The 11,898-nt window shown below is 40.3% G+C and overlaps 1 protein-coding gene across 1 annotated transcript in view; it reads left to right on the top strand.

Moving 5' to 3' along the window:
- The window catches only part of LOC145436782 (uncharacterized), a 181,165-nt gene that overhangs the window by 121,294 nt on the left and 47,973 nt on the right, over positions 1–11,898 (top strand). The gene's annotated exons all lie outside the window — the stretch shown is intronic.

The following is an 11,898-nucleotide window of genomic DNA, read 5'->3' on the forward strand; positions in this document are numbered from 1 at the left end:
CAATCGACCAACAAACCGTTACCGGCAACCTGTTGGGGCAAATGCAGCCATCTCGAATCTGCTATTCTCAGAGCTCTCCGATGCTTAGTTACGGAGATACAGGTTATTCGTGTATAGAATCGGTCTCATGAGTAGAGGTCGACCGATATTGATTTTTGCAGGCCAATACCGATACCGATTATCGACACATTCGCAAGGCCGATAACCGATATTACAGGCCGATATTAATATGGAAGGAGCAGAGGACCATTGCGCCAAAAATATTATATATTAGGCAAGATGGCACTTGTATATGCCACAGGAAGCTAAACAACAAACGGGAAAACTGGTATTAAAGAGAATTATTACCTAATTGTGCACATTCATTGAAATTTTGGATAACTCAAAAAGCAAAACCTGATGCAGAATCGCACATTGGTCCAGTAGAGGTAGATTGTAATGCAGGAAGCATAGTTTCTCTCAGGGATAAATTGAAACTCTATATGCATGCTCACGCAGTTAAACAATCGTCCTGCAAAGGTAAATCTGTCACGTATCGCCAATTATATCGTTGGCTTCTTCAAGAACACGGAGCATTTAATTTCCAATATTTTTGAATTTTTCTACATATAAAAATATCGGACATCATAAGCCGATATCAATATTCGGGAAAGTTCCAAATAGCTGACTCTATAATCGGCCATGTCGATAATTGGTCGACCTCTGCTCACGAGTCCCTATGTCACATTTCGAAAATGCTATTTTCAGAGCTTTGCGGCGCTTCGTTACGGAGATACGAGTTATCAGGGTATAGAATCTGTTTCACGGGTCCCTGTATCACTGTTCCGGTATCGTGACTCAGTGTGGACTTTTGCATTCTCGGAATTTGGCGTCAATGTCACCGACTTTGTCCTAATACTAATTCGACCAGAGTGAAACTGCAACACTGCTGTCGGATGAGTATAATGTGGTCCATGCACAGTGCACAGGTTCCACATTTGTTGTCTTTGATTCTTACAAAAAACTAAACCTTTGTTTGAAATAGGCTGAAAAAGAAAAGTATTTTTCAATTGCTCTACCTCATGTACACAAAGCCAATCGGAGATATTTGCTGTCGCCATGGTTTCTTCCACCATTGCTACGCGGATGATACACAGGTCTACGGTCTTATAAGAAATAGCAATGATTGGGAGAGCGTGTCATCCAAGTTACAGCGATGTCTTATTGATATTGAGCTCTGGATGACACAAAATCGTCTCAAGTTAAACAAAGAGAAAACTGAACTCATCATTTTTACGCCAACCAGACGCAACATCGACCACAATCAATTCACCATCAGATTCGGACCAGACACCATCCAAGCCAAGACCTGTGTACGTAACCTAGGTATTCACTTTGACGGCATGCTCTCAATGGAAAAACATATCGACCATACATCAAAGATCTGTTTCATGTATATCCACAATATCAGTCGAATCAGGAACTACCTATCTGAGGATGCATGCAAAGCCATAATACTGTCGCTGGTGATATCACGGCTTGACTACGGAAATGCTCTGCTTAACGGGGTAAACCAAAATTGCATCGACAAGCTACAAAAGATCCAGAACATCGCTGCTCGTTTGGTAACTCGGTCAAGGAAGCGTGATCACGTAACACCGATTCTTAGATCCCTACATTGGTTACCCGTGAAATTTAGTTCTGAATACAAGCTTCTTCTGCACGTCTTCAAATGCATGGAGGGAAGTGCACCAGCGTATCTTCGTGAGCTAGTGTCAATGTATAATCCCGGAAGAGCGCTACTCAGCGCTACTCAGCGCCTCTCAGCAACTCACTGAGCGGAGCTAAGCTGAGGCAGAATAGAAGTGGTGAGAGTGAGTCGCCTTGGAAGATACCATTGCATATCTGAATTGTACAGGTTTCTGTTTCACCTTGGTCATGTTTGATCAACAGTTTTGTATGCCAATTTTTCATTGAATTTTCAATAAATCTGATGATGATCGGATTCATTTTGTACATACGCATTGTTTTCAGTATCCACGTGTGAGGGACTGAATCGACAGCTTTTTCGTAGTCTATCCATGCCATGCTGAGGTTAGTGTGTCTCCTCTTGCAGTTTTCAAGAATGGATTTGTCAAGGAGCAGGTGGTCCTTACAGCCAAGGGCGCCTTCCTTGCAACCTTTCTGCTCAGGCGGTAGAAGATTTTCTAGGTGTTTGTAGCTTCGTTTTGCCATGATTTTGGTCAGTGTTTTGAACATGGTTGTCAGGCATGTTATTGGCCTGTAGTTCTTGGCGTCCCTGGTGTTTTCATTTTTTGGAATAAGATAGGTGATCCCTTGTGTGAAACTGTGAACCAGGCTGGGATCTCCTGCGAGCTGGTTGAGGATAAAAGCTCAATGTAGGTCACCGCTAGGTAACTATGTGTTGCAGTTAGTTTTTTTAGCCAAAAGCTTTTGATCTGGTCAGGACCAGCTGCTTTCCAGTTCAGTGAACTTTTTAGGGCCTCCTTGATTTCTTGTTTTGTGATTTCGGACCATTGTTGTTCTGGTGTTTGTAGATGGTCAGTATGGAGGACTTGTATCCAATTTGCATTTGAGTTGAGCAATTTTTTGGTTTCCCATATTTTCTTCCAAAATGATTCCACATCTGCAGTGGCTAGTATTTTGCTGCTGGTAATTTTTTGATTTGACTTTTGTTTCATCATTCGAAAAAATTGTCCAGGTTTGCGAGCAAATAACAAATTTTGGCGATATTGTGTTTCTCGTTTTTTATATCGTTTCAATCGTTGTGCTTTGGCGCATATTCTCATTTTTATTTCTTCTTGCAACATTGTCACTTTTTCTGTTGACTGCAGTTTGGTTTGGTGCTCCAGTTCTATTCTTTTTACTTTATTTTTTACTTTGCGGGAAACATTTCCTTTTTTTAGTTTTGAGAGTATCGCAACTTCACACCTTAGTTTTGCGATTTTGTTTTCAATTCTGCGTTGCCAAGCTGGCGTATGGCTTCCCCTTTTTTTGTTGACAGTTCTTGGTATTTTGCAGTGCCTTTCTGAGATAACTGCCGCAGTGCTGTAAATGAGGTTGTTGATTGTTGTCAAGGGACATTGTGGTCTTTCTCCTTGTTTGTCATTTAGAGTTGCAGGTAGTATGGTTTCTGTCAAAATTTTTTTCGCTACTGCAATATCAGTTTTCAGGTTCTTTGTAATTTGTAGGTCAGGTAACTGCACTCTGTCATTTACATTCAATGTGGATTTCATTCTGTCGATGATTTGATTTTTGATCTCCAATTCTAATTCCGTGTCTATGTCGCCATCTTTAGGTGTTGTTGATTCATTCGGGTGCCCGGTGGTATTTTGTAATTCTATTTCTGCGATGTTCGGGTCATCAAGTGATTGTTGTGGGTTCAGGTCATCTTGGCCGAATTGCAGTTCCAGTGCCTCAAAGTTTTCTATGTTTTTGTTACACATTTCTTCCTCGATTTCTGCGAGTTCTTGTTCAGATAATTTTTTATTACACAACGTCTCATTGTTGCCAAGGTATTGGCAGTCATGGTTGGAGAGTTGTTTGTTCTCTCTTTCCATTTTTGAAAAGTTCCTTCGGTTACTCCTGCCGAGTTTTCAAATTTGGCTAAGAAGTAACATCTCATTATTTCTTTATACTCTTCTTTACTCCATCTGTGTCCTTTCTTTTTTTCTTTTGCAGCAGAGCTGTTTTGTGAGCCACAGTTCGGTGTTGCACAGGCGCCATGTTGAGAAATATCTTCTCTTTGGTGTTGCTGTGTAGTCGGAGCTGACGAGTCCTCTGGGGTCATCCGCTTGGTCCCAGGGCGGGTACGTCCAGGTGCGATATATCCAGATCGTTTCGCAGGCATCCACAGCAGTGATGCGTCAGTTCAGAAGTTAGGTTAATTTAAAGTAATTATTATTGTTATTATTATTATTATTACTCAGAATTGCTTCGCAGGCTGAACTACAGCGTCTGGAGGGCCGTATGTTTGACACCGCTGCTCTATAGGTCAAGATGGGTGTCTGGTTAAAAACTAATTGAAGTCGTTTCGACACCTTCTTATCCTTTCATTACATTGCAATCTTGTGGTGTATTGATTTGTTTAAATTTTTTTTAAATGATGACTAATGCTGAAGAACTTCATCTCTGATTTAATTGGGCGATTTTTTTGACGTGTCAAAAAAAGTCAAAATTTTGTCAAAATTGTAGCGTTAGGTTAAATAATGGAAAAATTGTGTAGAAAGTTTAAAAAAATTGCAACCTGCATTTCGTTTGAATTGTAGATTTTGCACTGTCGCTGAACTTATCATGTGACATGTTACAGCTTGTAGCCTACTTTATACTTTATATACCTTTGTAGACGCCCCATTGTCTGCTCATTGTGAATCATAAACATTCAAATGAAACAAATACGTTGACATGGTGTTATGCTCAACGCACCGCAATATCCTAACTGATGACTGTGACTGAACAAGACTGTGTGAACCAATGTTCCCTCTGAGCTGCGAACGTGCGCAAATGCGCGGTGCTGAAACAGTCTCTGCGCACAGAAAATCTTGGCTGCGCACAAAAAATCCGAAGTGATGACTTTTTTCAGTCGTTGCGCACTGTTGTCCAAGGGACCGCGCAGGCGCGCAGAAAAATTATAGGGAACATAGCCAGGGGAAAATAGTACTCTCGCTGAAGTCTGAAGCCGGGGTACAAGTGCTGCCCGCAAAGGTAGATATTGCGCTCCGTGAAGAAATGAGAATCTGCAATCACGTGCGCCTCACGAACGAGATTTTTCTTTTAGTATGGTGTCCTACGCGTGAGCGATACTGATTTCATTTCAATAGCGCAATCGTTTCTGGGAATGGCGAAATAACATGGTTTAACAAAGTTATAGGTAACAATGGGCTAGCTCAAAGTTAATCTGCGAGAAACTAACGAATAGTCTTTTCCGCGTGGCATGAACATTGCGTAAGATTTACTGTACAATTACATGCCGTGAATTTTCGAAGTCATCACCTCCATCAGGCGAATGTGATCACGTATGGTGAGATAGGATAATATGCAAGCCAAATTAACAAATAAGTGCGATTCGTTTAACATGAAATGATTGTCGGAGCATGTGAAAACGGAAGAAAAAATTGTATAATTAGTTGAGAATTTTTCTTTTTCGAGCGAGAAAGGTCTGCTCTGCAAAATATGTCTAGAAGCAAAATATGGAAAAGAATAGCATACATTTTCTTAGGAAAGCCACCGCACTCGTACTGAAGGCAAATCACCTTCAAAATATGCACCCAAGCACACATGCGATATCCATGATGTCGAGATTTATCGCCATTGCACGTGAATGCTTCTTAAACCTTTGCGACACCACAGAGTCGCACGTGTGTTATGGTGCATATCTTGAAAATATTTGAACGCGGTGGCTTTCTGCAAATAAATGCCCTCAATGGATCAACTTCAAGTCGAGACCACATCGTGTTTAGAGCGTAGCTCCCCTTCTTCACTCATAATGTGATTATCTGGTGTCATGCAATAAAAATAAATGTAATTGCTGAACTTTGATTCTATCAATGAATCATGTGACTCGAATGGATACACGCACGTCTGGGTTACGCACAGGACCCTAACGGCCGCACCCTAAACCCCCCAATTGGGGGACCCGATCTCAAAAAGAAGCCAAAATTATTTCGTGAATAAACATGAATCATGGAGTATTTTTTTGGAAATTAATGCAATTTTTTCAAAGAAATGACAATTTGAAACCGCGTACGTCTTAGTTTAGTACGTTTGGGTGATTTCAATATCTTCTGACACAGCAGATAGGAGGACATGAAATAGCATGTACCGAAGTCATTATACCAACGGGTACGTCCGAAGATGTTTGATTATTATTTAGGGGCCCTACCTTTTCGAACGCACTTCACTCGATCAGCTCTACCGGTAAATCTGATTACGTGAGCAGAGAGAGGATAAGTGTTAATAGCAATATATATGCAATTCCCGATCATATTGACCGATTCAATCATGAATTATATAAAATTTTCGCGCTGTGCGCGTCTAGGCTATAGACCCACTAAGGGACACCCAACGTAGGCCTAGATGATGAGTTGTGGCAAAAAACGTAGGTGCCGAGAGGGGTCTGGGGGGGGGGGGCGAATCCCCAGAAGTTCGGCTTACCACCATATGAGGGGCCTGGTTGCGCACTGTTGTTCATGGGCTTGCGCAGTAAGTTGACGTGTTTGCGCAGACTCGTGAAAAATTAGAGGTAACATTGGTGTGGACACTGCATGGTTCATATATCAAGAAGAGCAAAAGAAAAATTTTGATGCAAACAGTCTAGACACCAATGTCAGAATGAAGCAATATGGTTTGTCACCAGCAGTGTACGCACAACCTCAGGTACGTGATGTCTGGAATTCTTCATAGGGTCTGAAAATGAAGTTTTTTTCATGTAACAATTTGTCAGATTTAGAGTCAAAAACAGTTTTTCAGGCCAAACTGCTTCGTAAGGACAGACAGTTCCAACCAGAAATGTCTGTTCAATTCTAACCATATGTGGGAAACACCTAATTTGCATACGTTAGGTCAAAATAAAGTTTTTTAACCTTCCATTCTTACGACCCTGAATCACTGAAAAGCCCCCTGAGCTCGGTTCCACAAAATGTATAAGAATGATGGTGTTCTTATACTGCAATAGAACTGCAGAGGAATATATAGGAAGTTACCTGAACTGAAGAACTTTTTAGAGCAACTTCCTAGGCCTCCTGATATTATGTTAATTCAAGAGACGCACCTTATTGATAAATATGTTCCAGAGATTACTGGATACAATATGGAAAGGAAGTATGAGGTCTAGCCAATCAATTGTCTTATTGAATTCTTGATATTCAGTCACCCGGTAGTGGTATGGATAACCTGTACATTGAAGTGAACGGTTTGCGGATCTGCAACATATACTGCTCTCCCGAGTACCGAGTTCTTGATGGTGACCTAGACTTCTTGGGTGACCTGTCAAATAGGTCTTTGATATTAGGGGAGTTCAATGCCCATCATTGATCATGGGGTGCTTGAAACTGGAGTCGCAGAGGTCACATATTGTATGATTCAATAAAACGGCGTGAAGTGGTAACTCTGAACGCAACGAGTCCAACTCGCATCAATACTGCAAACAACGCAGTACTTGGATTGCACGATACCTTGATTGACGAAAGAGAATAGCAGACATAGCTACATTTGTAGAACAATGCAGTTTTCAAATACATAATGTCTTCCTGATTCACACCGAGAAATAAAATGCCTTTGAAGTGACATTCGCAATTACAAATTCAAATTAAAAACAACTCTATACCTATCCTTTTTCTTGATTGGTTATTAGCTATTTAGCACCGCCGTAAAAATATGAGTATGTAACGCAACGTTACGTTACGCCGAATATTTTAGGAGTCGATCAATACTTAGATTTTCAGAATCAGCGTGACAAATACATTTGATTAATATCAGTGATTATAAATTCTACGCTATTTACGATGAGTTGCGCTGTCACAGGTGAGGCTTGGCCCGCCTGTGCCTCATGTGAGTCTTACCTCTCCTTTCGCATTTTATTTTCGAACAATAAATATGAAAATTCCGTGATTTTGGGAATAAAAATGTTCAGAATCTTGTCATTAATAAACATCGATAGAAGATACCAATAACTATTGAAGGGTTCACAATTTTCCTTCACTCATCCCTGACGACATGTAAGGCACTGCCTCAATTGCCTCCACTAATCTCACGTCACTGACGTATCTCACTGTGGGTATGTACTGCTGTAGTGACCATGTTTGGCTCGACCCACGTATGTGGGCAGAAAAATGGCAAACACTACGAATCCCATATATTAGTGCTACCAATAAGTTACGGATGTTCAATTGTGACGTAGCAGTTGATTGACATGTATGGCTCTTTGGGAGTTACAATTGAAAATATTGGCCCAATATGGCTCTTATGGGTCGAAAATGGTTCCCGACCAATGCTATAAACTATTTCTACTTTGGGTCTGTTCTATTTTATTTGCATAACAAAGAACTATATGATGGATTAGCTGCATCTCATTGTTATCTGAGGCATAATACACTCATAATTCAACAAAATTATAAATGCAACGTATTACTGCAACAAAAACTTGCCCTGCTGATGACCTCTGGTCTGTATAATGACGATAGAGAGATATATGTTGAACCTGCACGTGCATACGGCCAAATACTAACTTGATGAAAATGATGTTTTCCAAGAAGATGAAAGAAAAGCTGTCAAAAGTCTGCTATTTCTTCAGACACGATTGACCGACAAGCGAATAAAATCAACGTCAAAGTTGCTCGCTATCGACGTAAAACATGTATAATTTTATATAGGTCACAGGTGAGCAAACAGATGTACCCACTGCGCAGCAGCCACATGTGGCCCACGAGAAGGTTACCGGATGGGCATAAGTTCTAAAATGGTATATGAATTGCGATATCAACGCGTGAGTGGTGACTAGGGTTGTTCAAAAATAACTTTATTGCGGCTGTTGGGAATTCAATGATTAAATTGCTAGGTTGCCTAAAAACGCTGCACACCAAATTTGGCTCAATTTCTACCAGTAGAAGCCGACGCAGAGTCGAATGAAATTTAATTCTTTACTATCAAAATAATTAAACTGATTTTTCAGATGTTACTGTAAACCCCACGGAATTGTTGAGTTGTGTACGAAAACGATGCAAAACACATTTGATGCAATGCCAACCCGTAGAAGCCAAGTTATTTGAGTTTTTCATTTATAATTCTGGGTTTTCCCACCGTCAATGCTATTTTTGCAAATTTTAAACTTTCAACTGCAATAACTTCGCCCCTACTGGTTAGAATCGAGCAAAAATCATTACCCATCGTTCTTTTCAACAACTTAACAATTTTATGGGGTTGACAGTACAATTTAAAAAAACAACTATTCATTTTTTTATGATAAATTCAAAAATTCAATTGACGCTGCGTGGGCTGTTACTGATTGGAATCGAGTCGAATTCAGTGTGCAGTCTTCTTTAGGCAACCTAACAATTTAATAAGTGAATTCCCGGAATCCAAAAAAAAATTATTTTTGAACAATCCTGGTTGTTACCCTATGATTTACCGTTGCCGGCCTCATTTGACCACGCAGGTCGTGTTTTTCCCAAGCCTAATCTATCGATGCATCAGTGGGGTAATCGCGATTAGTAATCGTAATCGATTACGACGATTACAGCATTTTCAAGTAATCGTAATCGCAATCGATTACATTCGGGAAAATTCTAAAGTAATCGTAATCGACTACTTCCCATAACTAATCGATTTCTTTGCGGAAGAACGATTACTTTTCATTTGTACCAGGACTATGACATAAACTGAAAATTCGTGAAGAAGGAAGATATATTATACCACGTTAGTGAGAGAGAGAGAGAGAGAGTCTTTATTTTCATCGAACCAAAATACATAACAAACGGCAGTGATGGTGGTACAGAAAATATGCGTGCACAGTATTCGGTATTAGATAGGAATGATCGATAAGACCGTGAAGGTCATCTAGTCTGATCACACCAGCATCAAACAGGTACACTTGACTCTGAACAGTCTGGCTGTAAAGAAATGTTTAGTTAAAGGGAAATAGAAAAAAAATTAAACAATGGTGGCAAATGATCAATGAAGCAATGTCTGGGCGAGGTAGGGCAACAGTGTTAGTGTAACGGCAAGAGGTGATCAAGTATAGGGCTTTTTTGAATCTATTATAAGGCAATTCACGGATATGTGGTGGTAATGCATTCCAGATGATAGGTCCCGAGTAGTCGATAGATCTCTTAGTTAGGTTGCTATTGGGTGGGGGTAAGTAGATGTTCCCTTTAGACGAGGATCTCGTGTAATGGGAATGGACATGTTTAGCAGGTATGAAAAAGTCATCAAACACAGTAGGCAGACTATTGGAAAAATATTTGTGAACAACTTTTGATACTTCGAAGCGATATAGTTCATCAACTCGCAAAATTCGATGCTTACGGTAGTAAGGCGATAAATTGGTACGTAAAGGTACAGATGATAGCACAAACGCATGATTTTCATACGCCACTGCTCATTATTACGTCAGAAGTATTAGCCTTGCTGGTCATTGCGTAAGAAGTATCCACCCACATGTAGTAAATAGGTATTCGATGTACATTGTAGCGTGATTGTAAGAACAACCGCTATGCTGTATATCAGGTCATCAATACACTTCAGACGCCACTACCTCGCTGCAGGATAATAATCACCACTCGTCCTAGTTTCAAATAGCAACTTACGTATTGATGTTAATGTTAGCTTATGCTTAATTACGCTTTAGATTCCTAACCGACGGCTACCGTAGGTTAGCAATCTATAGCTAAACGCAGTTCGACCGCTGCTGGTTGGCGAGCAGTAGGCCTATGTACTGTATGTACGTAAAAAAACGACAAAGATTTGAAATTTTGTACTCGTCAAATGAAACATTACGATTTCCGCAACGAAGCATTAAATCAACAGCTGCTGATACATATCATAACAGAGCCGTTCTTTGCCGTTTCTCGTAATGGCAGCTTGTAGAATATGTACTAAGTGGACGGCAGAATTGTTTGTTCACTTTATCTTATTCTCATATGACTCTATTTGAAACAAGCGCCAATTGTTATTTCCCAATTCTTTACTCAACATTCGAACCTGCCATCATAGTCATCCGCTTCTCCCCCAGGTTAAAGCGTGGGTTGTAATTGTAATGTAGCTAGAATCAGGACCAAAACAGCAATTCGTCCCCGCTTTAAAACTTGATCTTGAGCCCCCATTTGGATGTCCTGGTCATTTTTCAAGTTGATGACTGCATTTCGTCAATAATATTGGTACTTGCATTATATTATTACTCTCATAGCCCCCCGATGGTCAGATTTACCTGTAGAGCTGGGGGCACGTATATTGATAATTATAACTTCTGGCATGTTGTTATAATTATATTATTGTATGTTGTTGATTCGTTACCTCCCGTCTGTTATATAATCAAAAGATATTGTAGTCGCCCAAACGCAGCACACTAAAAGAAAAAAACTTTCGTGAGACAAATTGTCATATCTTCATTCCTTTGTGGGTGCGCCGGGTGACATTTGATTTGGGGATCTGAGATTGGAATGACAGGACTGTTCGTCACTCCCACCCAGCGCGGCTATTTACATAGGACACATACCTAAAGTTCCGGCCAATGTATTTGGTAGCATACTTCGTGGAGTCGTCGGATGTTAGCCGAAACTGCATATCTTCTTTGGTGTGTTATGGCGCGGTATTGACCGGTACCCGAAATGCCTATTTCTATAAATCCTGCTTTTTTCTTGAGGGGGAGGGTTATGCATTTCAAAATCAAGCAATCTAGAGGCATTAAATCGCGAAGCTCGACGAAAGTTTCCATGTTAATATAATCTCTCGAAAATACTCTATAATTTATGTTGAGGTATGAAATACTTTTGACCCCCCTTCAAGCTCGCTTCCCACCCGATTGTGGTGTTTGGGGTGCGACAGTTACGAAGCAGGGAGGAATGCAAATCGTTGGGTGCGATAAATCGTCCCCTATAGATTGGGGCAGTTGGTATATTATGACGTAACAAGCAAAGGACGTCACATTTATAAAGAAAGTTGTTATCTCATATAGGCCTTTTCATCTCAATCCCTAATTGCTTATATTTCTTTCAATATATTTTTTAAGTTTAGTTGTACGAAGCAAAACTATTGTAATCGTGAGTAATCGTGATTACTTTTCCAATGTAATCGTAATCGTAATCGACTACTTCCTGATTTCGCTGTAATCGTAATCGCAATCGTAATCGATTACATTCATGAAGTAATCACCCCATGTCTGTGCATCACCGTCTTCCATAAGCG

The sequence above is a fragment of the Botryllus schlosseri genome, chromosome 1 (genome assembly GCF_051294905.1).
Source record: "Botryllus schlosseri isolate E-star chromosome 1, Bs_hap1, whole genome shotgun sequence".
In the NCBI taxonomy this organism is placed as follows: domain Eukaryota; kingdom Metazoa; phylum Chordata; class Ascidiacea; order Stolidobranchia; family Styelidae; genus Botryllus; species Botryllus schlosseri.